The sequence below is a fragment of the Topomyia yanbarensis genome, chromosome 3 (assembly GCF_030247195.1).
Source record: "Topomyia yanbarensis strain Yona2022 chromosome 3, ASM3024719v1, whole genome shotgun sequence".
Taxonomy (NCBI): Eukaryota; Metazoa; Arthropoda; class Insecta; order Diptera; family Culicidae; genus Topomyia; species Topomyia yanbarensis.
Window position 1 is genome coordinate 399,416,386 of NC_080672.1, and position 24,149 is coordinate 399,440,534.

At 36.5% G+C, this 24,149-nt stretch overlaps 1 protein-coding gene across 4 annotated transcripts in view; it reads right to left on the minus strand.

Annotated features, from left to right (window-relative positions):
- The window catches only part of LOC131694036 (trifunctional nucleotide phosphoesterase protein YfkN), a 117,524-nt gene that overhangs the window by 70,429 nt on the left and 22,946 nt on the right, over positions 1-24,149 (minus strand). The window contains exon 1 of one of the 4 annotated variants that reach the window (XM_058982376.1): positions 12,400-12,564. The exons of 2 other annotated variants lie outside the window; for them this stretch is intronic. The gene's annotated coding sequence lies outside the window, so the exon portion shown is untranslated. Of the gene's footprint in view, positions 1-12,399; positions 12,565-24,149 lie in introns of those variants that run through there. One more of the 4 variants, XM_058982379.1, reaches the window with a different exon arrangement.

Here is a 24,149-nt window from a genome sequence, read left to right on the forward strand (position 1 = left end):
CGGTTCAAAAATGTAAATAAAATTACAAAAAATGGCAGCTGTCTTGTTTCACAGTGAAATATAAGGTGTAAAGATCCCATTAGTGCAATAATAAAGCAGTTAGAAGCCAAAATTCTACAGTAAATACACGTTAAACGATGGATAGTTCTGCGTATGAAATTTCATACGCTAGGATATAATGGGTTAAATATAATACAGCAAAACGCCACTTATTCAGTCCCTTCGTGTGTTTTAGAGCCGATTTCTTCACCCTTGCTTAACGCTTAAGCCAGGTTTAAACGTACCGGTGAACTTGGTTTAAAAGTTAAGCGAGGGTGAAGAAATCGGTCATTAGGCTGTTAAAATGAAGACATTGAGAAAATCGGGACATCTTTTCTCTTCCTTTTTAATAAACCGAAGCTATCCAAATATTTTTCTTTAGCTCCTAGACATAGCCTTAAGCGTTTCATATTATGCAGAACAAAATTTCGTTTAAGCGGAATACTTAAATAAAAAATGATATTTTTTGCATAGTTTACATCTTAATAACTATATTTTCGAGATAGGATTTAATCGAATTTAACTTGATTCGTCTGCTAGAGACGACCAAACAAGGCAGGGCAGATACCACAACTGGATTAACTAGGGAAAAGAATTTTTACGCGGCATAGAATTTAAGTTAAAAAGGAACACCCGTTGATGCTGCTGCTAAGGAGAGTAAGTTCTAGTTTTAATATTTTCTGTTTTATAAAATTGTCAAAATTATGAATCTAGTGCTGAACCACTCCAGAACGTGTCTTCAGGTCATTACATTACTTAAAATTGTTTTCCCCAATATATCGTACCCGAATGTATGTGTAGAATACTCTTTATATATTCAAAACACAATTCTAAACGTGTTTTCAATGCAACAAAGAGAACGGTAGCGTACATAAATTTTAAAATTCAAAACGAAACTTTTCAAAATAATCCATCAAAGAATTCTACTGGAAATGTGATGTTTTGCGTTCCATTTTTACTTTGGAACTCTAATATAAAACTCTTATCATACAAACCAATCAGTACTTTCTCTTGGACAGATTCCATTTTTTATTGAAATAGACTAGCTTCGCAACTTAAAAAAAACAAATTTAAGCTGAATCTGATCTAACATAGCTCAATCTCTTCGCCCACCAACATCTCCAACGAACCACAACCTTTCAGTAGACGCAAATTGAGTTGAGTTTGCCCGTGCTTTATAAATACCTACAGAAGCATGTTGTCAAATACCGTAGTGATAAAAAACGCATCACGTACATCCGAAATATTAAACGCGTGTTTCGATAAAAGATAAGTAGCTACATGGGCTTATTGCCTATGGTGACAACAAAAAAATTGTGTTTTTGTCTATTCACCCAATCCACTTTTTTCTAGCACATATAAGGTTCCCCAGCTAATTTTCCTTAAAACTGTTGGGGTCAAGTAACACGAAAAACTTGTTATGATCGAGATAGGTGCTTCTCCGACAGTGCTACACACCTAGAAAAATTCGCGCACATTTACATCTTCTGATCCAGACATATGTGCGCATCAAAAATGAAATGATAGTTTGACGTTTGATTTTAATGTCACATGGCGTTGAATAATCTTACTCCACGTATGGAATTTGTTTTGAATACCTATAAATGTAATTTTATGTCACTGCGCATGGAGAGTATATTGTTCATGTAAAATTAAACGGAACACGATTATATTCCGTAATTTCGTGAATTTTTTATTTATTTATTTCGTCAATCTATGTAGACTACAGATTTCCTTAATTACTAATGTGTATATTTCGTGAATTTAGTATAAATGAAGCAATTTCGGCTTTTACAGAATCATCCTCTTACGCGTTAGAATTTCTTTTGTGTATAAAATATTGCTTTAGTTTCAGTTTAGACATTGTAAAATCAATTGAGTCGCAATAGTGATTATAAATAGACATCATTCGATTTATGGGGCTATATTTTGCATAGTTTGTGCGAAAAGGAGTTATTGAAAATATACTTCGATTTCGTAGCTGTCGTGAAGGTGCATAAAAGTTCAATTTGGATAAAATTTCAGCTGAATCGATACGATGCGAAACGATATTATTAATGAACGAGAGCATTGCAAATTCGCGACGCTCCTTTAATGTTTGAATATTGATAAGCAAGCAGCGTGCTTCATAAGATGGCAGAGGGAATGCTGTCCATCCTAATTTACGAAGGGCAAATAATAAAAACTGTTTTTGTACCGATTCTATTCGTTCTTCATGTCTGCTTGAGAAAGGGCACCAAATAATACTGCAATATTCCAATATCGACCTAACATATGCAATATATAATATTTTTATTGTATAAGGATCTTCAAAATGATTGCTAAAGCGTTTTATAAAACTGAGCATGTTGTTAGCTTTGTGTATAATTGTGTTATAATGATCAATAAAATTTAACTTTGAATCTAATATAACACCTAAATCCCTAATTCTTTCACACTTTGCTACAGTCTGATTTCCTAAGGTAATCTCAACATTCGGTGTTTGTCGTTTTCGACTAAAGGTTATTGAATTACACTTTTTCACGTTCAGTTGTAAGAGGCTTTTTTGACACCACATGTGGAAAATTTGTATTTCGTTTTGAAATGTATTAATATCCTCGGCATTTCTTATCTCCAAATAAAGTTTCATATCGTCCGCATAAATTAGTATTTTCAGTTTTTTGAGAATGAAGGAGATATCGTTCACGTATAAAATAAACAATAGAGGGCCTAAATGAGAGCCTTGTGGAACTCCTGAGGTGACTTTAATTGGATTAGATTGCTTTCCTTTAAATTTAATTATTTGCTGACGTTCGGAGAGATATGATTCTAACCATGTAAGTAGCCCAGGCTCAATGCCGATTTTTGTCAATTTATAAAGTAACATTGGGATGTCAATGCGATCAAATGCTTTACTAAAGTCTGTATAAAGTGCCTCCACGTAGTTTCCATTATCCATTGCAATCAGTGTATACCCGATCAGAAGGAAATAACACAATTATAACTCATGCTGATATTTTGTTACGAAAAAATTCATATCAAATTTTGTTATAAAGTAGAAACCGTTAGGTGTTAAAATAACAAAAATTCTAACAAAAAATTCTCTACGAATATCACATTTATAACAAACGTTGATAGCAATATAACACGATCATAACAACTTGAGATAGCATAATTAAACCCAACATAGGGTATTACTTATTGTATAATATCAACGATTTTAGCGTGCACGTCTAAAATAGAATACGAGAAAAATAAAGCATACGTTAGGGCGCTTTTTGCTTGGGAGCAAAAAGCTTCATGCAGCAAAAGCTTTTATATCATTGCCAAATGATTGCATACTTGCTGGCTGATTTTTATAGTGAATATATGACACGCAGATTATAATTTGTCGATATTGCCGCTTTGAACCTGGGTATTCCGAGTTTGATGGGAAAGTTTCCTGTATGAACCAACGACGTTGTTTTCGACTGATGTTAAATGTTAGCATTATATTCCACGCATCCGTCAAGGGCTAAACGATTATAGATATATAAGACGTTTCCAGAACGCACACATTGAACTTTGCCCAAGCCTAAGTGCTGCTTGTTTTCCTGGTGTCATACGCTTTGTTTTTATTCAGTTTTACTCACTAATACAGCTGCCTATATGATGATAGACTAAACAGCTTTATAATATCTTTTCAGATTAGGAAAGAGGGGCTATTTCTAGATTCTAAATAGTGCGCTTTGGCGCTTCTCTTGTACGTTAACGTGTTTTACATGGTTTTTAGAAATAATGTCGATGCGACATGGTAACATTGAGCGGATATTTTACGTACATTACTTTACGGAGAATACGACAAATCTTATTTAGGATTCCGCATAGATTCAAAGCAACAAATGTGTTTTGAGGTTTCAAAATAAGTCTCTTTTGGGGATTTGTTATTGGCATTTTTGATATGGGGAAGACTAAACAAACCAGTACAGTAACGTTTCGATTATATCACTATGCGTTTATATCAATACTCGTTTATATCACCCTCGATTATATCACGGTTTTTCTCGATTATATCACGCTTTTTCAAAAACGGACAAGACACACTACGTTTTGATCCAATTAAGCCACATGTTGTGTCCTGGTACTTTCAGGATTTTTTTACAATTGATTTGCTTATTTACATGTAGGGTAATGAGCTTATTATTGGCTTTCGGATTATATATGATGAGGTCGGTCAAAAAATCGATCTTTTATATTCGTTTATCTTAAAGTACAGATTCTTAAGAAAGTATCTGAAAATCGGTATGTTTATAGATGTTTAAGCAGTAGAAGCAAAGTTGTAGCGCAGTTCCTTTACGTGAGCGTGGCGCGAAACTTTAAACGTGAATAATCTCGAAATCATGTTTTACCAAAAACTTTGTTGCAGTGAATAGGATTGCCAAAATATCTATCGGCCGATTCCAATTTTAGTTTTAAATTCTTCGTAACTTACTTGCCGTGTCCTCAAGGGGCCGTCTGGTATAATGAGTAAACAAATTGACTTCTTTTTATTCACTTAATTGTTATCCACAAGAAAATCTACCAAAAATAATAAGAAAACCAAAATACGCGATATGGTAGGTATGACGAGACATGCGTTACTCTTGAATTAATGTGAATACTATTCTTTTGAAAGGACAACATCAACAATTGGAGATGGGACTATCTCTATGGATGTTGAAACAACGAAAACTGAATCGTAGTCTCTTCGAATTCACTGATTTTAATATTATATTTAATAAGATATTTGTCCAAAACCTTAGCGTGCCAGATTCTTTCAAGTTTAGTTTTGGGTGGTTCAACAATTTTAAGAAACGGTACGGGATAGGTTAAGGTAAGCTGTGTGGAGAAAAATTATCCGCTGATGCCATACCGTTTGACCCAATGCATTGAACAAAGATGGCAGACGCTGCCCTAACCAACGGGTTTAAATGGGTATTGTAATAATAGAAATATGGCAAAAATAGGCTCATTACCCTACTATGATTGATTATTTTTGACATTTTTTAACTTTTTATTACTATTTGTTTATAGAAATACATGGGTTAATGCTTGAATGTAATTTTTTGTTTTGTTTTGAATATATCACGCTTCAAATATATCACGCTAAAATACAGACCGACCGTGATATAATCGAAACATTACTGTATAATTATCTCGCACCTAATAAATTGCTAGAAATGCAAATCATTCACGGAAGTCTATCAACTGCAAATATAACAGATATATGAGAAAATTCGAGAAATTGTTGATGCTTCTTCGATGGGAGGAATTCTTGAATATTTTATGTTTTTTTCTGTTACACATTTTCTTCCAAATTTGATTGAATTTTAAGGAGGAAATTAACAAAAATTTTGCGTTGAAGTTTTTAGATATTTCAAGGATTATCTAAAACGCATTCAAATCACTTGTTAGTGCAACCATTAAATATCAAACTCATCTTACGGGGAATGAAAAGATATAATACTCAAGTAAACTCAAACACTTTTTATGCGGAGGATTAAATAAAAAAGTCACGATAGTTTAGAAATTTAAAAAGCGCGCGAACTAGAAACCCACAAACTGGATAAGTTTGGAGTGTTCAAAAAAACCCGTCATCTTTTAATCCAACTGCAACCAAGTAAGTCAATCAAACACATTACTGACACGTTCTCCGACCACTTGCATCTAAAACAATCTATACTCGTTGTATGCGTACATAAATACCATATTATTAATTCAATGATAGCACCAGAAGATATAATCTTGATATAAGTTTTCTTGCATTCCTGTTCGGTATATCATAAAGATAACACAGAGAGTAATAAATATCAACATGAGATATAAATTTGATAGTTTTCTGTTATGATGTTCTGATCGGGTAATTAATAAATTCTAGTAAGTTTGTTGAGGTCGAACGACCTTTGAAGAAGCCATGCTGGAGGTTGGAAATTCTGTTTTTTATTTGAAGAAATATTTTTTCGTTAATGATTGATTCGAAAAGTTTCGGAATACAGGAGATTATGGCTATCCCACGATAATTACGTACGTCAGATTTTTTGCCAGATTTATATATAGGCACTAAAAAAGATTTTTTCCATATTTTAGGGAACTGTCCAGATTGCAAAGACATATTAAACAGCCAGAACAATGGGGCAGTTAACTCGGTTGCTAGGTTTTTCATAAATAATGGTGGGATTCCATCAGGGCCAGAACCTTTTGATACATCTAAATGTTTTAGAGAATTGAAAATGTCTTCCACTATGACATGATTGACACTAATATCCAAAGGAAAATCGGGAAGAAAAGCGAAGTAATCGCGATCACGGTCTTGTTCAGAAAAAGTCGTATATATTTCATGGAAGAATGTTGCAAATAGGTTGCAGATTTCTTCCGAGCTATCACGTACGTTGTCATCCAAGTGCATTGTTGATGGGAAATTGTCTGATTTTAATTTAGTTTTGACGTAGTTGAAAAAATTCTTTGGACAAGATTTGATCTGCTGTTCCGTTTTTGAGTTATAATCCGCAAGTGCAGAATCTATGGCCATATTTAGTTTATCGCAAATGTCGAAATATTTTTCCAAGTTCTCATTATTTTGGTTTTTCTTATATAGCTTATGGGCTTTTTGCTTCCTATTTTTCAAACTCTTAATTCGTCTATTATACCAAACGGGATGCTTCGAGTTGCCGTGTCGTCTTTTTTTCTTAATAGTCACCTCTTCATAAATTATCTTGAAAATAATTTTGTAAAATACGTCCACTGCGGTTACAATATTTCCTTCATTTCTAAGGCTATTTTGCCAGTCGACACTACTTAGCTTCCGCCTGATATTGTCATAATTGGCTTTATGGTATTCAAAGACTTCCTCAAAGTCACAATACAATACATTATATTTACGATATCTCAATTGCGTGATAATTGTGGTCGTTAACAGTCTAAATCATTATGTTTTATCAGTTTTCAATTATATGAAAAAACGAAGATATATCAAAATTTCATTTTTCACCGATAACTGAAAGTGTCTCTGGTAACACTACGCTAATGGAATCCAATCAGACTAATTACGATAGCTTCAGTTCTACGGATAATATTGTATTTATATCTGTTAATGCTCAAAGTCGTTCCAGACTAAGAGTGAGTCAATTTTTTTCCTTTTTATATTGTAACATTTAATTAGTAAGAAACTGGAAGGTGTGAAATATTTTTCAATATTAAGAGCCAAAGTACTCAAGGAAGAGCAAGGATTTGAATGAATGATGTTTAGAAGGTGAGTTAAACGAAAGCAATTGTGTGTAAAAAAAATCACCTCAGAGGCAGTATTCGAACCTGCAACCCTTAGGATTCCGGTCGAATGCACAAACTAATGTCATCATAGTTCAGGGATAGAATAAGTGTTTTTTTCATTGGGCCGGAGTCCCAAGGATTGCAGGCTCAAATCCTGCCTCTGAGGTGATTTTTTACACATAATTGCTTTTCGTTTAACTCACCTTTTCGATCTGCTTTCCCCGTTAAATACCAACAAAAAAGTCCTAAATAAGGTACTTGCGCTTACGTCAAAACCCAAACGAATGTTATAATCTATGAGAAAAAAAAATTAAGTGGACAAGAGTCATCCTAAATGTATGCTTCTTTATTGCATGATTTTTTAATATAGATGAGAACTATTATAACTGCTGTATCATAATCATATTCATTTGTTTCATATTAGCGATCGAAAATAAAAGTCATAATGACAGTATACACGGAAAAAAATCCTATCATGAATTCATGAGGAAAAATCATGATTTCGTGATCTAAACGATTCATGAAAATCGTGGCCAAGGTCCTGAAATTATGAATGATAAACCTCATATTCATGACACTATTTGCATTTTCAAAAAAAAAAAAAATCATGTCAAAAATATACATGGAGTTACATTCTAATGTTTGGTTGGGTTACTGTAGTTGTTTTATGGAGATGTTTAGTTTTTGTTATAACTCTTGTTCATAATTTGAGGAAGCAATGATTTGTATAAAGTATATCCACTAAAAGAACCGACATTTAAACTATATTCATGCTTTCAGAAGCTTTGTCACGATTTTCGTAATTTCTCATCATGTTACCATGATATTTTATTCGAAAGATTACTATCGGATTTTTCAAGCAGAGTCGCGCGATTGATGTTCATGATTTCAGTACCTTAGACACAATTGTCGAAATTTATATTCACATTATCATGATATTTTATTCACAATTTTTGTATCAGATTTTTTAGATGCGTAGTGTGATTTATTTATTTTTTTTTATTTGACACGGCTCAATGCGTTAGCTTAGAGAAGCCATGGGTCTTTTATATATTTACGATATGCAAAAAATAAAAAATACAATACATTTTATTTTGAGCCTATAAGATCCCGTGCGCGCAACTTGCTATTGCGAGCGGAGATCTTTTTTCGCGTCGGGAAGATGTTCCTTCTTTCGTCAACTACAGGGTTATCCACGTCTCTCTCGTTGTAGTTTACGCCCGTATTATCATCTTGATTACTGCCTTGATACTCGCGATCAGATGTTCTTCCTGGCTTCTTGCCCTTGTGGGTCACGAATGTGAACACTCCATCCTTGGTGGTAGCTTCTACCTGGTGGTATTAGTTGTTACGTTCAAATTACTTAACGCAGCGTTTGCTGTTGTCATTATTGCCTTAACCGCAGCCACAAATTTGGCAACCGATTGTGGTTCAGGTAAAGATATTGGGGCTTGGGTGTTGGCATTTTTTTTCTGCAACTGAGCTTTCCTTAGCAGTTTCTGGGCAGGGTTGTCCGTAGTGCGCCGTTTATTCACAGAATTGACACGTTTTAGTTTGTCCTTGATATGTACAAAGAGTTCGCTGTGTAATGGTATCACCCCCTTCTATGTTGTACTGCAGGGTAAGGTAAGAGGGAATGGGTTGGTCTACTCGCATTCTCACCACAAAGACACCATTTGAAATACCTGGGAAGTAGTTTCTCCATGTGTCCTCCGTAATAGATTCCACTGCTCCGATATACGACATAAATCTTTTAATTGCCACTTTGCAAGTAAGTGGAGATAAATCGTGTAATTTAACTTCTATATTTCCATTATCCATGTATATAGGGATCTTGATTTCAGCGTTGTCACAAACAAGCACGTGTTTTAAGTTGTTCTGTGAAATGAATCTTTTCGCCTGGGCGAATTTGTTGAAGGTTATCAGCACCGCATGCCTGACGTGCTCAAGCTGTATGGAGGTGACTTCCGAAAACCGAAGCTGCATTTTCACCTTCAGCAGATGTTCCGCATCACGAATACTTGGTCTTATGCGAAAAGACCTGAAATCAATGGCCACTGTGTTAGGCCGAATAATCACGTTTTGTTGATGAGACTCAGTCATCATGATAGGTCACGCAAGAATAAAATTAACGGGATCCTTTGTTCTTCAGACAATGCATACAAGTAACTGTTTTTTTCGTTCGCTTTGGCTCGGATAGAAGCAGGAGCACACTGAGTATCGTGACCGATGTGTTTGATGGTTGCAAATAGACTTAGTGTGATTTATGTTTATGATTTCAGAATCTTAGGCACGATTTTCGTAATTTCTATTTACGTTATCGTGATATTTTAGACACAAATAGAGTAATTTGTGTTTATGAATTCAGGATCTTAGTTGCGATTTTTGATATTTTAGTTACGAGTAGTGGGATTTACGTTCATGGTTTCAGGATCTTAGTCACGATTTTCGTAAATCATATGAATATAATCGTGATATTTTATTCTTCGGTTGACTTTCGAATTTGACACGTGGGGTCAGTAGTTTTATCACGATATTCGTAATTTCTTTTCGTCTTATCGTGATATGCTAATTTTTATTTATTATCGGACTTTTTACTCGGTGTAACGCGACCATATGAACTGGACCATAAAAGTGTGACTGATTCGCGATATCCTGTTTTGTGAAGTATATCACGAACACGATTTGTGCCTCTATAATGTATTTTTGAAGCTTTGCGCAATTTTCGTTTTCTGTCCGGACTTCACACTGAACTTTATGATATGAATTTTTTATATCTGCTGCCCACACCTATTATTAGTCGCTAGCAGCTTGACTATGATATCACATGAAAAATACCCAAAAATTTTGTGACATAATTCACGTAAAAATTTCATGTGCAGAGTTGCATGAAATTGAAAATGATATCTTCTAACTATCATAAATACTAAAGATAGATCATAAATCATGAGCCAGTTCTCGAATATATAAACAACATTTTATGAATTTATTAGCTATTTCATGGTCAAGCGTGACTATTATACTAGGAATCATGAATAATATTTTTACGAACTATATTACGAGCATAAGGTCAGTTATGACTAAATCGTTAGGAATCGTGAATTACGTTTACATGAATCGTGAATTACGTTTACATGAATAATATTTTATGATTTTTTTAACTATTTCACGAGCGCGGATATTGAATCGTGACTAACATATTAGGAATCATGACTTTGTTCACGAGGATTCATGAATAATATTCCGAATTTCGTGAAATAGTTCACGATCAAATATTTTTTTGATTTTACGAACTAGTTCACAACCACGAAAATCAGATCCTTTTGACGATATAATAAATCATGAATCAGTTAACATTTTATAGTAGGATTCTGACTAATGATCCTAAATCTGATTAAAATCACGAGTCAACATTTGGTTTTATAAATAATGTTCATGAAGTTGTGAACTAGTTTTTGAATAGTGTACCGACTGGAGATAGAACTTTTGTGAATATTTACGGGTTTCTCAGTCAATTTAGCTTGAGCAAACGATTTGTTTTTGAAACTGCTCGACGTTTAGATTGTTTTGGCGGCCAAAAACAGTCGAAACGTCGAGTAGTTGTAAAAACAAAAGCGTTTGCGCAAGCTAAATTAACTGAAAATGCCGGTAATAATCACAAAAGTTGTGTGTATTACAAAACAAACACAAATATCTCTACTAATAAAATCGTTATGGTAGCGTTACTGACGGGAAATCAAATATAATTATAAAAGATTATTTTTGTTCATGGTCCTGTTTTCGTTACGCGAAAACGTGATTGTTCCAGAATGGATGGTACTTTATTCACGATTTTGGGAACCATTTTTTCCATGTATGCTTTGTAAAACCCGCTTCAAATATACAATACAATGTAAGAATTGGATATAAACATCACGCGCAAAAATCGGCCTGAGATACTTCAGCATAAGAATCGCTTAAAAAGTTCTCGCTCGAAAAAGTCGGCAAGAATGAACCTCCAGTATGAAAAGCGGTTACAAATAAATAATTCGTTCGCAGGAAAATCGGTATAATGTTAAATTCAAGACGTATAAGGCAAAATGCTTCATATGAACTGGATATATTTTTGCACGGTTTTTCATACTGAGGTTTTTTAATCGAATTTTTCATCGAAAATCTCTTGTTCGATTTTTACGTTTGAAGTTTATATTTGATTTTTACATTCTAATATATTTGAAGCGGGTTTCACGGCGTATATAACTACTGGTTTTGCGACATTTATTTCCGTTCGCTTATATATTAACATGCTGGGTCCAACACACCACAAAACAATTCAACATCCAACATCACAAATAAACTATTTAACATGCCAGCTTCGAAGCAAAAAAACATCTAGCATGAAGATGTCAGATTGTTACATCTTCCCGCCTTGATTAACACATTCTGTTGAAACAGAATCCGATTATGACAGCTCGGATGATTCTATCACTCTTACGCTTGTATTGACAGCCTAATGAACCACTTGCTAAGCTGTAGGAAAATCTTCTCGTTACAATCATTTTTCTTTCAGTTGGGTAAGAATCCACCCAACGAGTGATTTTACGACTAAGATGCGAACAGTAGGAATCGATGCCGACGCGATATTTTTACGCACTTTGACCTTTTTTCTTGCTTTCGATGCTTGGTATTTTTATGAAACTCTGATTATTCCAAATGATTGCACGGGTGTAATTGATTCACTTCATTGATTGGAAAGAATAACTTGCCTTGTCAGGATAGATCCTATTGTTAAAGGTACACTGTCTATAGTTAGATATCAGTTATCACAAGCACTTTTCACAACTCCAAATCAAACAGGAACATTATTATATGAACGGATACGAGCCCCATTGATTTTCCGTGACGATTTTGGCTCACAATAGCAATTATTCGCGTCCGTCCTGGCGAGCTGCTAGCGAAACAAAAAAGCAAAAGCAGCCTTCGTTTTTTCACAATTTTATTTTTATATTTTGCTAAAAATCACCACGGTGACACACGGTCGCACAACACTATACATACTTACAAGGGACAAGCACGGCGCGGCGCTTGTTCGACATCACAAACCATAATCAAACATACCTATTTCTTGTTGAACGGAGCGGCGGCGGCCGGGGCAACAACACACAACGAAAGGAAAAGTTGGATGCGATTTTCTTCTACAGTCTCTATTTTTTTCAAAAAACCGTCACACGACTTGCCATTTGCCAGCGAGCTCCCCAAATGGCGACCCGAACGGTGTGAAAATCGAACCGCAACTGAGCTACCGATCGGTCACGAAAGGAGCAGGTTAGTGAACAAAACATCTGCGTGAATGCAGCGAATTTGGTCGTTTCTGACCGAAGCGAAATTGAAGGGGGTGGAGAGCTGCTAGGATAGAGGAGCGGAATGCTTTTTGATTAATTAAAGGAAGTAGGTAGAGCACCATGCGTTTCCATTGTAACCTGAACAGCCAAAGGACACGCTCGGTCTATCTGAGGCTGCATGGTCCCAGGTTGCTAGGTGGTTGTCGTGGTCATGAACACATATGATAAATACAGCAAGGTGAGTAAATATACCTGCGGATCAGTTTCTATGACGAACCAGCCGAACAGAACGCACGTAATGATGTTTACGAATATGATTGACATCTACGATTTGGAAAGATGTACCTTTGACCTTTCGCAGGCTACGAGTGGAGAATATCACAGAGGAGAAACGCTTTGTAAAATAAGTTGAACAACTTTAAATTGGAGTTTGATACCATTGAAATCCCATCCTTTCGTCTAGCAGCGAACAATCCAATAAGTTTGAAGTTGATAGAAGTGGCACCCCTCCAGGATACGACAGTAAAACTGAGCGTGTGGGTGTGTGGACTGCTGTATCGTAGGCCTGTCTGTGGCAGGAATAATAAATTTTGCTGTACTCTTCTCTGTGGTATTTGCTTTTCAATGTTGGTTATCTCTTGTGGTCAAGCGAAATTGTTTTTTCCTGTTTAGAGCGGCTAAATGAATAAGATATAATTTTTCTATACAAAGTTTCAGAGAAAAACATTAATGCCACGATAAAGGGACGGTTCAGTTCTAGCTGGATTGGTCGTTTTGAGCAGCTATGCCTCCATACTACAAACATACCAACATACAAGGATGAGATGATGGGATCCCGCAATGTGACACCCACAGTTTGTCACTCATGTTCCTCCTTCGGCAAACAACCCACAGGGTGGACTTGTTGGCTTCTGTTGGCAAGAGTTTGGATTTTTCACATTTGTCATACATTATTAGGTTCGGATGGAACCGCCGCCAGCCGTCGTTGTACCGGCTGCTACCGGTATCGCATACTCGATAGCAAAAAGGTCAATAAAGTCAACTTCAACGATGAATGCGTTGAGCATCAGGAAATACTCGCACACAAGCTGTTGACCGCTATTAAGAACGACATCTAGTGGTATGACGCGTGAATTGTGACGAGAAAGTGTTAAGGGGGTCCTCTGCTCTCGATGCCCGAAATGGAGCTATTCTTTTTGGAGAATAAATTGCAAAGTATTTATTGAATAGATTTTGAATTTGAACTTTTTTTTCGAATCACGATTTTTGACTACTAAATTTTAATTTTGAAAAAGAGAAAAAATTTTTGGCGACTTTGAAAAGTCATTGATTACGTTGACGTTGAAACTGCTACCGAGTCAGACTTTTCATAAATGATTTGATCCGATTTCAATATGTTTTTAATTATTCAGTATACATATCGTTATGTTTGTCCGTGTACGATTTACAAAATTTTGTTCTATTTTTGCAGTATAACAGTCAAAAAATGTCGCCAAAATTTGAAAATGAAACAAGTCGTAGCATAAATTTTACAATGTATGTATGTATGTTTACATAGTAGGAAGCCCCCATCAATTCAAGGCATTACCAGTGGCTGCGGGTAGACTTACAGTGGACAGAATTCGTTTATTGGGTATCTTTCATATTATTGCTGCTAACGAAGGGACAAAATAGGGTTGCGCGGACCCGTAAACAGAAACAATTACGCGCATTCCGCGGGAAACAGAGTGTCTCCTTCCGTTATCCGGCAACATAATAAAGAATTTCGCAATACCAGCTTAAGCACGCCTGATAGTATGTTAGTTAGAAAGGCGCGCCTCACTCATTTCAGCCCTTCGGGGGGAAACGGGAGGTTTCCCCCAAGTGATTCAGGTTTGCAATCCACTCCTTCCAGTCGCAACCCGATCAGAATGAAATAACAAGTTTATAACAAAATACAATTTTCGTAACAGATTGTGTTATAAATTGGGTCCCGTTAGTAGTTAAAATAACAGAAAACTATAACAAGAAGCAACGCGAGATGTAGTTTTAAAATATTTTTATTAAGTGTTTCTGATCGCGAAGGTGCCATGATGCTATCCCCCTTCCCATGAATTTGTGAAAAGTTCGTTCAATTCAACATATGAAATTAAAACAGAATCCTTAATATATCTATAGTATTAGTATACATGTGGCTATAATGAAAATAATTTTACATATATTGGTAGAATGCAAATTTATGTAAATATATGTACTTAAAACAATACATTTAACGCATAAAAAACTCTGATGGATATCATGTCTAAATTGCACTCCTGTAATGAATATACTAGATACAGTGTCCACAATAAAAACAACATAAAGTAATCATAACAATGCAGTGGAGTAGTCAGGGGGGTTGGGGGTTGACCCCCCCAAACAAAAATTAATCGGATCGTAAAAAAGTTGATTGATGCTGACTAATTTAGTTAAATATTATACAAAATATTTTTGGAGGAATATTGTCTAATCCCTACATTGAGAACCTACTGTTTTAAGTATCATGACGACTTTTGGAAAATTGTGGGAAGGGAATCTTGTAACTTATCTCTTAGCTGAGATGCCGTAATTGTCAAATTACATCAATATAAAATAGAATAATTGCCTGAATTATTATGAGCTTCTTTGAAAAGATGTTCCAAAGGATTAGGGACAATTTTTTGAATGGGAAACCGAGTTTGAATAGGTTGATTGTCTATAAAACATAAACTTGCTCACCAAAAAACGTGCGTACACTTCAACATTTGGTGAAAATGTATTTTTTTGATTGCGTAGATTTGAGACAAAAACTCAATATGATTAAGAACAAGAATATCAGTCAGGAGCCACTATGTAACCGCCGTCGCCCTTACCACTACGCCTGCATAGAAGGAAACTGAAGCGAGAGCGACTCGAGGTCCGATGACTTTTGAAGGATTCCCCGCGGATCCGAAGAATACCATCCGCCAATCCGGTACTCGACGACTTACTAGACTGAGGCGCAAATTTGATACGCTGATCTCCCTCCCCCCCCCCCCCCCGCCGTTCGAGCGAAAGTTGCAAGTTTTGCTCTTCTTTCCCTGTCTCTCCCCTGTCTTTGATACAACTGCTGCTACACTGATGCGGAAATAAGCCACCCTTTGAATATCTTGACCAAGCATAAGTTTTAGTTAAAAAATTCAAATTAGTATTCTGTATTCCTAGTTTTAAGATAGCTATAATTTTTACTCTTTATTGAAACTCTTGTCCTCCATCTTGTAAATAGAATTGAATCCCTAGTTTTAAGATTTCTGTGAAATTTCTCATAAATATTTGTTCCCCCTTTTGTGTACTAAACTATATTGTTAGTTTTAAGATAACCGTAAAATATTTCGTAAAATACTATTACTCCCCCTCTTGTATATCAAAGTGAATCCCTTGTTTTAAATTTTTTTCCCATAAAAATTCTTTTGGCCCTCTTTTGTATATTGAATCTTATTTCTAGTCTTAAGATAGCTGTAAACTTTCTTTTCCTTTGTAAAAAAAAAATATTTCAACATTGTAACCTCCTAGTTTTAAGATATCCAAAATGTAAAAACAAAAGCATTTGGCACCGCCAAGCTAACGCATTTGTGCCTATCAAATAAACGAAATGAATAAAAAAAAAAAAAAAAAAGAATATCAGTCAGGATCGGTTTTTATGAGCATTGATTTTTATTATATTATCAATTATATGAATAGCCGCTGAGCAAGATTGCAGTTGAAAAAAAAATCCAATATATTAGCACATTTACCCAAAATTCCACGCAACCTTTCCCGATTGAAAGAAACGACCGCGCTTAGCCAATCTATCATAATATCGCAAGTTTGCATAACGAAGGGCTGAATGACTCAGCCCTGCGTTAAGCAACGTTTTGTGCAGGTTGAATATACCAGATGAAAGTGGTGCCAAATTCACCACATTCAGTAAAATTTAAAAATTCTTTTCAGATTACATAGTTGATAACATTGGTTTAATAAGCTATACTTATCAATTAAATTCTGTTTTAAAAATTCTTCTTGCTTTCAAACCAAAATGGGAGACTTATTACTACCGCAATTAGAAGTATTTGTTACACCAAAAACTTACTGGCAACCTTAGAATGGTCTTTAGTAATCAGTTGTTACGGCGTGTATGTTTTGGTGAATGTCTCAATATTTCAAGCTATTAATGGTGGTGTTAATTGAGTCCTGAATTGAATTGAGTACAAAAATTTTGTGCACTGTGTACTAGAGCTCGCTGTCAAGAATAGTGAAGAAAAGTAAAATAAATGTTCGATAACTTTTTTACGGTCACGATCACTTTTATTCGGAACTGTCAAATTTCAATGTTAAATATCATTGAAGAATTTTACAACGTAAAACAGCACATCTTCTGATATAATAATTTTAGTGGTTAATCCTTTTAGGATTAATTATTGAGAATTTTTCTTTAAGAAAATTTAGCTCAAGACTTAATGTCTTCACCAAAGTTTTCGAAAATGCTATTTTAAACAACTTTGTTGAAGACATGAATACTTTACATATTCGGAGTATCCAAATATAGTAGATTATATATATAAAAGAAAAGCTTTTAAACAAGTTATTCTAATATAACTGCATTTGATAAATTTCTTCTGCGGTTTACAAACAATAAAATTCATATTGCATTTTAAGTAGGAGTCTCTGAAGTTTACAAAAAAAAGTTATATTGAAAAGAGCTGGTTTTAATTTTTTTCCTAAATATTGTTTTATATCTCGATATGCTGCATTCATGTAGCCTTCCTATTTTTGACAAAATTGTTTAAAATTATATTATCAACAACTTTGCTGAAGGTACCAATTCACTTACCATTTTTGAAGAGGTAATTTCCAACAATTATTTCTAGGAAATTAATCACTAGGGTTTGTAAATTAAAAAATGCGCTGTTTTATGTTGAAAAACTTCTTCGAAGCTGTTGAACCTTCAATTCAAAGTTGATGATTTTGAAATTATGTGCTCTTGACTGTTGAGAAAGATTTCGAAAATTTGCCCCACTTTAGAAGTTTATATTCTTTGACTTCATTGACAATATGTACAAGAAAATAATGTATGGTTTGAATAATGTTCCATATTGTTTGTAGACTGGAATGGCATCTGTTAGAATACTTATGTTTCTGAATTTCCAATAACTCTTGTTAAATTTCAGCATTTTCAAAAAATCAACAATTTTCTTAACCCCCCCCCCCAAACCAATTTTCTGACTACGCCACTGTAACAATGAATATGAATAATACATGGCATGTAACTAAATAGATCTAATAAGACAATTGAAAATTGCATAAATTTTACAATGCGCTAAATACAAAAAAATATTCACGGAAAAACACGATATCTATACTAAATAATTTAAAAAATTGTCGCGGTTCGCTCTTGGTGCGATAAATTAGCAGTTGAAATGTTCTAGGATAATCCAAAGTACCGAATGAACATAGGCACATAAGTCTCAGAAAAGTTTTACTAAACGCAGCTAAGTAAATTGATAAGCTAGATGTACCGAAATCCTTCTCTAAGGGATGACAGTAATACTGACGTATATGCTGTAGTGACTAGAAGCGATCTAGAGGGCAGAAAGGCTTACGGAACAGCCATTTGTCCAAACCGCGGAGAAGATTGATTGTGCGTCGTTTGCGAGACGGAGGACAGTGCATTTGGTAAGTCTTTTTACTTCTGCTGTTTTTTTTGAGATTATCTCTGAGCTGTGCCTGTTGGAAACGGTATTGCGAATTCCGGCGAATATTTCCACTGCGGATCCGCCGCGTTTCTTTTAAAGTTGCTGCACCGACACCATTTTGTGCGAGTCTCCATTGAACCTACCCTAAGTCTGCATTTTGCAGCATAATTGATCAGCTTCCGGAGGCTCAAATGTTGGTTGGTTGCGGCAATAACTATTTTCCGCTCTAGCATTCATAACGCTGGGTATCCGTGAGAGACGCAAAAACGGTACATTTGGCGCCCAACAAGTCGGCTTAGTATTAATGGTTAAAGTATTAGTTAAGTGTTAGTAGGTATTTTGGTATATTTGGGTTTAGTTTCGTGTTAAGTTAATTCGGAAAATTTGTTGAACAACTAATATTGTGAGAATATCGTGTACGATTATCGTCATCTTATGCTAAAAGGAATATTCTTCGAATAAAATTGTTTAAGTATTATTTAAGGAGAGTGAGTGTAAGGGTGAAAGTGTTCGAGTGAGCGCGGATTTTATAGCAAAACGGGTGATCGAGTTGTATCGAATCGAGAGAGTGAGATCCTAGAATAAGGGCTACCGCCTTTGATACCCAACTGCTTCTCCAGTTTATTCTTGAACGCGATCGTAGCATCACTACCTAGGGTGAAACATTCTCGGTCGAGTTCAGTATATATCATTGTCCGGTCGTGTGCTGTGTACTACCCGAAAGTCACAAAAGCCAGGAAAGCAAAATTTAGGAAAAAGTTTGCGGAATTGAAGTGAAAAAAAAATATTTTAAAATTGTTTGGATGCTAAAAAGAGTATCTTAAAGATACTATACCAAAAAGAGTGTCATTGCGGCCATAGTTAATTGTAGTGTTGTGATAGGATGAAAATCGGTTGTATCTGAGGCTAGTTTGGTGTATTGGATAAGCGTTTAATCGTCGAATTTACTGTCTACTTCAAAAAATATATATATATATCTTCTCTATTGTGTTCGGTAAGTGCCGCTGTATAATACGATCTTATATGTTTGTACGAGATATTTTGCTCATTTGCAATGATGGATACAGAAATTTCTATTAACGATCTGCACCCAGAGCAGTTCGCTTATGAATGTGCTATTAGGAAAATTTCGTCTACATTTAGTCATGCTTTACGAGTTAAAGTGTTGGAAGAGTCCATGTTTAAGGAACGTCAAGGGAAAATAATTTCGCCCGTGATCGACCAGCTAACAAACTTCGAGTCGGAAATAGAAATTATTTTTCAATATATAAGAAAACTTTTTTCCTTGTCAGAAGAAGCTTCTGTAGAAAAGAATTTCACGAAAATGAGACCCCTCCTGTCTCAATTTTCGCACCTTTGGCAGAGAGCGTTTCGCATACCCTCTGTTTGCGATCTAATCAAAAGAGATAGAGACCAGGCAATGATTCAAATCAAATTTATTGTCGAAGATATTAAAAACCTCTTCCCAAATGAATTTGGCGCTTGTGGAAATGTAACACAGGGAACAGAAGACAATGCGCGTACATATGATCTGGAAAATACAGCAGCAGCACTTGATAATAGGGTACAGCGTATTCATTGGTCAACAATGGATAAAGAAACAGAAATTGGCTGTGCCAGCTTGGATAGTGGAAATGAGGATGAGTTGCCTCCATACGAATCTATTATGCGAACACCCATGCGTCCAACTGGTGCAATAAGGAAGACCCGTTACAATGCTAATTCTACTGCCTTGGACAGAAACCCTGACCGCGTACAGGACGATATTCGATTGGGGGGGAGCGTGAGTGGAGTACCACGTCGAAGTTTGGGGAACAAAGCTCCAAACAGTGATCATCGATCGTTTACCCGATGACGACGAAGCAGGGAGTGAGTCCGTGCCGCTACGAACATCAGCCGATCGTACTGGTATTGGGGCTACTAACCAAAGTGCATCAATCGCTGTAACTTCATTGCAGCTGCAAATGGATAGAATGAATAGGACTTTAGGGCAGTTAGAGAGGTTTATGGTATCGCAGAGGGACACACAGCGGGTTGATGAATTGTCAGCTAGAAGCGCTCCTTCTCATTCGTATGGGCACAGCAAAAGTCGGCCAGTGCACCAGTGGAATGTACGGTTCATTGGAGAAGGTGGTATAAGTGCGAACGATTTTTTGGACACTATTGCCATTTATCAGAATGCTGAAAAGATTTCTGATGGCGATATGTTGTCATCCATTGTACATCTGCTTCAAGGACCAGCATTACGTTGGTATCGTGAAAAATATTATGATTTCCGATCGTGGGAGGATTTTCAAAGGAAATTTCGAGATCAGTTTTTGCCCCCTCATTATGATGAGCTGATGCTCCAGGAGATAGATACACGGTTGCAGGGCGAAGAAGAAACATTTGCATCGTATTATTCGGCTATGTCAATATTGTTTCGTTGGATTAGAGTTCCATTCAGTGATAGGCAAAAATTATTTTACCTTCGTAAAAATTTGAACCAATTTTATTTTGAAAAAGTTGCTACACATGATCCTAGAAGCATTTCAGAGCTAGTAGAACTATGTAGAAAGGTAGAGTCAGCCAAATTTTTGATGGACAGGAGAAAGCACGTACGTAGAATGCCCTATCCTTTTCTTTTAGAGCCTTCTTTGTCGTCTCCTGCTAGGATTCGAAATCTTAATACTGTAGATGCAATTCCCGAAGAGGCCATAGATACAAGAGAAAGTTTAGCCGAAATTGATTTTTTGAAAAGCTCTCCAAAAGCAGTTCCTGCTAAACCCGAGTTGAGGCAGTCAGTTACATCTTCATCTCAGACGGATGAGGTTTGGAGCCGGCCATCACGTATGTGTTGGAATTGTCAGGCTGAGGGGCATGTTATGCAGTTTTGTCCCCATCCTCGCACAGGAATCATTTGTTTTAAATGTGGTTATAAAGGGGTTACGTCGACTAATTGTCCTAATAAGAATATGCAACGGAATATGGCGTCGGGAAACGCGTTTGCGAAATCACAGTAATGGAGGATCCCTCTGGTTTCGCTATACCCTCTGTCCCTCCAATTAAACGCACCCGCTCACTAGAGCGTTCGAATACATTGTTAGATACGAACGAACCGGTTGCAGGACCTTCCGGGTGCAATACCCCGCCTGTTTTGTTTTTAGATAGGAGTTCACCTTATGTTTCGGATTCTTCAGATAGTGATGATGTAGCTGAAATAACGTTATTAGACCCTAACAGTGCACATATGAATCCTCCTGATCTCGTTGTTTATACTCTATCCCGGGATGAGGGCGATGATCGGCCTTATCTTTCAGTGCGGATTTTAGGAAGAAACTTTACGGGTTTGCTAGATTCTGGTGCAAGTGTAACAATAGTTGGGTCACAGGAAGAGTCGCGAATAAGAAGTTTAAACTTACATGAGCATCCGTCTAGGATTGTAATAGCAACAGCCGATGGTACAAAACATGATTCCGCGGTTTACGTTAATGTACCTTTCGAAGTCAACGAGTTAGTTAGAGTAATCCCCGTTTTCTTGGTACCAAGCATTCAAAAGCCACTTATTTTGGGTATAAACTTCTGGAAAGCTTTTGGAATCAAACCATGCTTTTGCGATATTCTTTCAATTGTCGAGCCGAGTACGGAAAATAAGACACAGAACAGTAATGCAAAACTTTCAGTAGAACAAATCGAACTTCTACAAGAAGTGATTAGCGAACTTCCATTCACTTCGGAGGGAAAATTAGGTCGTACTTCTGTTATTTCTCATGAGATCGATACCGGGTCCACGCCACCCATAAAGCAAAGGTATTATCCTGTTTCCAATCATCGTCTTAAATTGATGCACCTAGAATTAGATAGAATGCTAGGTATGAATGTAGTGGAGCCATCTAACAGCTCGTGGAATAATCCCGTGGTTTGCGTGCCAAAGAAAAATGGGAAGGTCCGTATGTGCCTCGACTCGCGCAAATTAAATGAGGTGACGAGGAAGGATGCTTATCCACTACCGTATATTGACGAGATTTTTAGTAAAATTGAAGGGACTGCGTTCCTCACAACAATAGATTTGAGTGATAGTTTTTGGCAAATCCCTCTTAAAGAGACGGATCGTTGTAAAACGGCGTTTACAGTCCCTGGGCGTGGCTTGTTTCATTTCAAGGTGATGCCGTTTGGCCTTACAAATGCCCCTGCTACCATGAGCCGGGCCATTTCTAAGATCTTGGGTTGTGATCTACAACCTAAAGTATGGAGTTTTCTAGACGACATTTTAATAGCTACTTCAACCTTTTCGGAACACTTGAAAATGCTGAAAGAGGTGGGAGCGCGGTTAAAAGCCGCTGGTATAACAATAAATTTGGAAAAATCATCGTTTTGTGTTCCATCTGTGGGGTATTTAGGGTATGTTCTCGACCATGAAGGAGTTCATACTGATCCGGAGAAGGTATCTGCAATTGTTAACTACCCGATACCTCGAACAGTGACAGAGGTCCGGCGGTTCCTTGGTATGGCTGGGTATTATCGTCGTTTTATTCCCGATTATTCGACCGTATCGACCCCGTTGACAGAGCTGATCAAAAAGGACACTAAATTTAGCTGGACAGTAGAAGCGGAAGAGGCGTTTTCCTTGCTCAAATCGGCGCTGGTTTCGTCAGCCGTTCTATCTATACCCGATTATACAAAACCCTTTCGGATTGAGTGCGATGCTAGTGGTTATGCGATCGGCGCGGTGCTTTGTCAAGGTAGTGGGGAGGAGGAGCGAGTAATTGCCTACATGAGCAAAAAACTTACTGGTTCACAAAAAAAATACAGTGCTTCTGAAAAAGAGTGCTTAGCAGTGATCAAAGCTATAGAACACTTTCGTTATTATGTGGAAGGATCGCATTTTGTTATTTCGACCGACCACAAAGCATTGACTTGTTTGAAAAATTTAAAAGATCCATATGGTAGATTAGCTAGATGGGCATTGAAGTTAGCAGCCTTTGATTTCGATGTGATATATAAGAAGGGATGTACAAATACGGTTCCGGATGCGCTATCCCGAATTCCCGAAGCGGAGGTAGTAGTAGTCGATTTAAACAAGTCCGATACTTGGTATACAGAGATGGTGACCAAGGTCCTCGAGTGTCCAGCCGAAAATCCCCTGTATAGAGTAGTAAATGGAGTACTTCAACGGTATGAACCGCTGAAAACACCAGATGAGAGTTTAGCCTGGAAAATAGTAGTGCCTGAGGCAAATAGGTTGGGTATTTTGGAAAAATACCACGAAAGCACCACTGGATGTCATTTAGGAATTCGTAAAACTTCTCAAAGAATTTGGCAGAACTACCATTGGCCTGGGCTACTGCGAGATACTAAGAAGTTCGTTAAAATGTGCGATGTGTGTAAGGGTTCCAAACCCACGAATCGAAACGAAGTAGCACCAATGGGAGCTCAAAAACCAACCGATTTTCCCTTTCAAGTTGTTTCTATAGATTTTGTTACTCATTTTCCTCGATCAAAAACCGGTAATGCAGTTTTACTTGTTGCAACGGATTGGTTTACGAAATGGGTAATTGCGAAGCCATACCGTGTAGCTACAGCCACATCTGTGGTGTCGTTCTTTCGCGAAGAGATACAGTGTAGATTCGGAGTTCCCGAAATAGTGATTACCGATAATGGCAAACAGTTTGTTTCGCAATGTTTTACGAAGCTGTTGGAAGATTTAGACGTACGGCATTGGAAAAATTCGTTCTACCATCCACAAGCAAACCCTACTGAGAGAACAAATCAGATTATCGGTACTTCAATTCGCGCTTTTCTTGGTGATGATCAACGAGAATGGGACAAATATATCCCG